Genomic DNA, 6,638 nt, shown 5'->3' with positions numbered 1-6,638 from the left:
TGCGGTCTCACGCACGGTTATCACCACGGCTGCAGCCTTACCTTAGCCGGGACCGTTTGCGCCTTTTGACTCGCGTAAGCAATTGTGTCGCTAGCAATCCAATGTCAAAGAACCCGGATCGACATGTCTAGTCATAAGCTAAAGCGGCAGTTCTGTACAGGGACAAACATACATGACCCAGCAAAGCAGGTGTCCGTCATCAGCGAATGTAGAAGAGTCGTAGCAAGCTACAAGGACTCCATTACAATGCGTGACATTTCCCAAAGGGACAGACACAACAGCTAAGAAGGACAAATGCCGGTCAACCAATGTGTCCGGAGCAGTAGCGAACTACCATGGCTCGTTGGAATCACAAAGGGGCATTTCCCCGTAAGGAGTGCTACTAAGGCATATGACTAGGTATTCGAACCCCATACATATCAAGTACAACACACATACGCATGGCATACCGATATGTATAGATACATCGATGGCATCACAACATAACCATAAACATACAGACTTTATTTAGAAGGCTCGGAAGAGCCTCACACATAATATTACAAAGATAGGGGTCTCACGACCCATCATCACAAGTCATACACACAAGTCTTACAAGCCAACGGAAGAGTAAAACTGTCTGAGTATAGACAAATGGAAAGACAAAGGCACATGGCCTGACTATCTACAGACCCATCCTAGGGCCAGACCGTAGCTGGGATACCCGCTACTCGTCGTCGTCGATGTCTAGGAAGAACCCTCCATTAGGGTCATTAACAACCTATGCAACAAATTATTAAGCAAACGTGAGTACAAAAGTACTCAGCAAGACTTTAGGATAATCTATCTACTCATGCAATGTATCATCAAGGAGTTGTGGGGTTTCATGCGGAAACCACCATTTGACTCTTGGCTAGACAACTTGCAGTTTTAAATAGTTTTGACAACTATGTTTCTCGCACACGAGTCCACTAACACCACAACAATACTCCGTCGTGGAATCATTCCGTCTCCCTACGGAAATGCCGTCCACGACACTCACGCTTATCTTGACAATTTTATGAGTAGCCATTATAGTTATCTATGAACAACATATGTTTCCAAGTAGTCCATATCCACGGACGCGGCTATTCGAATAGATCATAACCCTGCAGGGGTGTACCTCTTCACACACGCTCTCGCCACTTATCGCCATGTGCACGTCATGCACCTCCACAACCTTCAAGCGGAAGCCAAGTGAGGGAGTCGGCCATGACCGTTAACCACGATAATACTTAGTCCAGGTCTATCGCCAATCTGAGGGTAACCCGCACGGAAGTCCGGCCGAGGTTTCCGCCACGACCCCAAATGATGTGCGTAGGGTTCCCAAGCCCACCATCCGGGTGCCACTGCCTACCGCATCATAGCCCACCTCTAAGGTCAGCGCTCCGCACGGCCTCCAGCATGACTATAAACACCAGAAACTACTTGCAACTTCCTGACCGAGTACTAAGCGGTTAATAAGTCGAGCGGGGTCATATTTCAGGGCCCAGCATGTGGTAGTATCTTGTCTTGGATTACATACATGGAACTCGGTTACTAAGGATGGTTCCAATGAAACAACCCGCCATATACTCCTACATAGCCTTTCACTGGTACCTTTACCAAATCAGGTTCAACACACCACCTTTACTCACTGAACACATTCTCACGATTCTGTTCATCACCCAGATGATAGACCATACACAACTCTAAGCATAGCATGCATAGCAGGATAAGGCACATCATGGCTCAAGCATCTACCAGGTATGCTAGGTTGCAAGGTTCAGCTATTTACTCTGACAAGGATAGGTCATGCAAAGGAAGTGGGTTCAACTAACGTGATAAAAGTAGTGAAAGCATTTTGACCTAATGCAATAAGTAAGAGCAGGAGCATGAACATGGGATTTATCGGGATGGTCAAAATGGTTGCTTGCCTTGTTGCTCAGCAGAGGGGTGATATCCGTCAGTCGGATAATCGGACGTATCCGGAGGGGCGCAGCCTACGTGAATAACAACAATCAATCAATATCAAACATATGCAACAAAATGATGCATGAAATGCAATGTAGCATGGTTTGAAATGACTAGCAGAACCCTTTGGGGTGATCTTGATTTGAAATCATAATTCAAATATCATTTGAATTATAATTTATCAAATTCTTTTAATTGATTTGATCTGATGTTGTTTCATAACTTTGTTTTTCATGCATGAAAATAGCACCATTTGATTCCTTGGATTTTTCTGATCCATTTACATATATTATTTGTCAAATTTGGAGTTATATTCAATTTTCTATGAATTTCCAAAGTTTTGAACTTATTCTGGATTTATTTTTAAACAAAAAAGCTTTTATTGCATCAGCATGACATCAGCACGTCCAACTGGTCATTGAAAGTCAAACCTGACCAGTGGGACCCACTGGTCAGTGTCTCTGGCCAGTTTTAATTTAGATTTAACTTAATTATTTAATTAACAGAGTAGGACCCACCTTTCAGTGTGTGTTTAAGTTAATTAAATAAGTTATTTTAATTTTTTACTAAACTTAATTAGCCAGGGGCTGGTCCCACCTGTCATAGGCTCACGGAGGGTCAGATCCACCGGCGGCGAGGTCGATCTCGCCGGCGGTGAGCCTCCGGCGACCACCAGAACGACGGAGGGGCTTGGGAATGCATCTCCGACTACCAAATGCATGATGGAGGGTACCAAACGAACCAGCGCACAACATCAATTCCATTTCTGCAAAGACCCGAGGCTAAGATGGCCGGAGATGACGCCGACAACGAGCTTGGCAGCGGCCGAAGCTCGGGCATCATCGGGGTCATCGAAACAAGGGGCATCACGTGCGGGGCTGGGCTCCTACATCATCTACGCGTCGCACTGAAGCCATTGGTGGCCTCAGAATGACCAGCCGATCACTGGAGAGCTATCGGCGACTAGGTCCCGCGGCGGATCTCGTCGGGCTCCGGTGGAATCGGGGTCTAGAGGAAGGGATCGAGGGGGAAAACTTGGGGGAAAGGACCCTGAGCTCACGGGGAGTGCAGAGGCGTCAAGAGTGGGCGCGGGGATGGCCTGAGGAGGGAGAACGACGGCGGCGAAGCTCCGTGACCCAAGAAGGAAGACGATGGCGTCACAACGTTTTAGAGCTCCTCGGCGTCGAGCGAATAGCTGGAGAGCTTCAGGGGGTCACGACAAAGCTGTTGCGCGGCTCAGGTGAAAGGGAGAGGGGCAGGAGCGACGACGAGCTCGAGCTCAAGCTTCGGTCATGGCGGCCGAGAGAGAGAGAAGAGAGTAGGGCGAATGGGGAGGGGATGAGCACGGGGAGGCCTCGGGGAGCTTATCCTCGTTCGTGCTAGCGCGACGCGGTGGCGAGGCAGACGCATAGGTGCGTGGCCACGCAGGATCGAGCGGCGGCCACCTCCTGCTGCTCGCTGGCAAGGAGGAAGACGACATGCGCTAGGTGGCTGGGCTTCAGGTGAGCGTCAGGTAAGTCTTTTCCATTTTTCTTTTTTTCTGTTTTCTATTTATTCTTTCTGACATTTGTTTTGTTTTATTTTTGGCTCCAAACTATTCCTGAAATAGTTTGAAAAATACTAGAGTGTTAGTTGGAATATTTCCAACCACTCATAAATTATTTGAAATCAAATATATAATTGATTTCAGTAGCTTTTAATTTAAATTTAAAATTCCAAAGATAGTTTGAAAATAAGTCTCATCTCTGATATTTTGTTTTCAACATTTAACAGAGATATTGAACTTTTATGAAGGCCATTTTGGATTCATTGATTTTGCAAATGTTGGAATTCTTTTGAATAAGGAGTGGCTAGGGTTTTGCTTTGGATTTCATCACTTTTTTTGGTTTTATTTTCATTTATTGAATGCAATGAAAGAAGACATGAGCACAAGTTGTTAACCCCAAGAGGGAAAACTAGGGATGTGACAATCTTGTCGACCTGCGAGGTCCGATAGGAACTTGATCCGAAGTTTCATGATCATCATCATCAACTTCCTCCTCAACCATTGTTGCAACTACACGGGTTTCCCCTTGCCCTGCGCCACCATCTAGAGGGATTAGAGGTTCTACAACCTCATCAAGTTCTATCTTCCTCCCACTCAATTCTTTCGAGAGAAACTCCTTCTCAAGAAAAGCTCCATTTTTAGCAACAAACACTTTGCCCTCGGATTTGAGATAGAAGGTATACCCAACTGTCTCTTTTGGGTAACCTATGAAGACACACTTTTCCGCTTTGGGTTCCAGCTTTTTAGGCTGAAGCTTTTTGATATAAGCATCACATCCCCAAACTTTAAGAAACGACAACTTTGGTCTTTTTCCATACCACAGTTCGTATGGTGTCTCCTCAATGGATTTTGATTGTGCCCTATTTAAAGTGAATGCAGCTGTCTCTAATGCATAACCCCAAAACGATAACGACAAATCGGTAAGAGATATCATAGATCGCACCATCTCTAATAAAGTACGATTACGACGTTCGGACACACCATTACGCTGTGGTGTTCCAAGCGGTGTCAACTGTGAAACAATTCCACATTGTCTTAAGTGAGCACCAAACTCAAAACTCAGATATTCACCCCCACGATCAGACCGTAGGAACTTGATCTTCTTGTTACGATGATTTTCAACTTCACTCTAGAAGTGCTTGAACTTCTCAAACGTTTCACACTTGTGCTTCATCAAGTAGACATAACCATATCTACTCAAATCGTCAGTGAAGGTGAGAAAATAACGATATCCGCCGCAACCCTCCACACTCATCGGACCGCATACATCGGTATGTATGATTTCCAACAAGTCACTTGCACGCTCCATTGTTCCGGAGAACGGAGTCTCAGTCATCTTGCCCATGAGGCATGGTTCGCACGTGTCAAGTGAATCGAAGTCAAGTGACTCCAAAAGTCCATCGGAATAGAGTTTCTTCATGCGCTTTACACCCATATGACCTAAGCGGCAGTGCCACAGAAATATGGCGCTATCATTCTTAACTCTAACTCTTTTGGTCTCAATGTTATGTATATGCGTATCATCGCTATCAAGATTCAATATGAACAATCCTCTCACATTGGGTGCATGACCATAAAAGATATTACTCATAGAAATAGAACAACCATTATTCTCTGACTTAAACGAGTAACCGTCTCGCAATAAACAAGATCCATATATAATGTTCATGCTTAATGCATGCACTAAATAACAATTATTTAAGTTCATAACTAATCTTGATGGTAAGTGAAGTGAAACTGTGCCGACGGCGATTGCATCAACCTTGGAACCATTTCCCACGCGCATCGTCACTTCATATTTCGCCAACCTTCGCTTATTCCTCAGTTCCTGTTTCGAGTTGCAAATATGAGCAACAGAACCGGTATCGAATACCCAGGCACTACTACGAGAACTGGTTAAGTACTCATCAATAACATGTATATCGAATATACCTGATTTTTCCTTGGCCGCCTTCTTATCAGCCAGATACTTGGGGCAGTTGCGCTTCCAGTGACCCATACCCTTGCAATAATAACACTCTGTTTCAGGCTTAGGTCCAGCTTTGGGTTTCTTCGTCGGATTGGCAACAGTCTTGCCGCTCTTCTTGGAATTACCCTTCTTTCCTTTGCCGTTTCTCTTGAAACTACTGGTCTTATTCACCATCAACACTTGATGCTCTTTACGGAGTTCTGACTCTGCGACTTTCAGCATCGCGAATAACTCGTCGGGTGACTTGTTCATCCCTTGCATGTTATAGTTAAACACAAAGCTCTTGTAGCTTGGTGGTAGTGATTGAAGAATTCTGTCAGTGATAGCCTCTTGCGGGAGTTCAATCCCCAGCTCACCTAGACGGTTTGAGTACCCAGACATTTTGAGCACATGTTCACTGGTAGACGGATTCTCCTCCATCTTGCAAGCATAGAATTTACTGGAGGTCTCATACCTCTCGATTCGGGCGTTCTTCTGAAAGATAAACTTCAACTCCTCGAACATCTCAAATGCTCCATGACGCTCAAAGCGACATTGAAGTCCCGGTTCTAAGCCATACAAAACTGCACATTGAACTATTGAGTAGTCCTCCTTGCGTGAAGATAAACTTCAACTCCTGGAACATCTCAAATGCTCCATGACTCTCAAAGCAACGTTGAAGTCCCGGTTCTAAGCCATACAAAACTGCACATTGAACTACTGAGTAGTCCTCCTTGGGTGTTAACCAAGCGTTCTTAACGTCTTGGTCAGCATTGGCGGGTGGTTCATATCCTAGCGCAGCATTAAGGACATAATCCTTCTTCCCAGCTTACAGGAGCAACTTAAGATTACGAGCCTAGTCTACAAAGTTGCTTCCATCATCTTTCAACTTAGCTTTCTATAGGAACGTATTAAAATTCAGGGTGACTGTCGCGTGAGCCATTGATCTACAACACAAATATATTCAAAGTGGACTTAGACTATGTTCAATATAATTAGAGTTTAGCAAATCAAATTACTTGCTAAACTCCCACTCAAAAAGTAAATCTCTCTAGTCATTTGAGTGGTTCATGATCCAAATTCACTAACTCACGTCCGATCATCACGTGAGTTGAGAATAGTTTCAGTGGTAAGCATCTCTATGCTAATCATATCAACTATATGATTCATGCT

The sequence above is a fragment of the Hordeum vulgare genome, chromosome 1H (assembly GCF_904849725.1).
Source record: "Hordeum vulgare subsp. vulgare chromosome 1H, MorexV3_pseudomolecules_assembly, whole genome shotgun sequence".
NCBI classification, from domain to species: Eukaryota; Viridiplantae; Streptophyta; class Magnoliopsida; order Poales; family Poaceae; genus Hordeum; species Hordeum vulgare.
Note: the sequence above shows the minus strand (reverse complement) of the source record.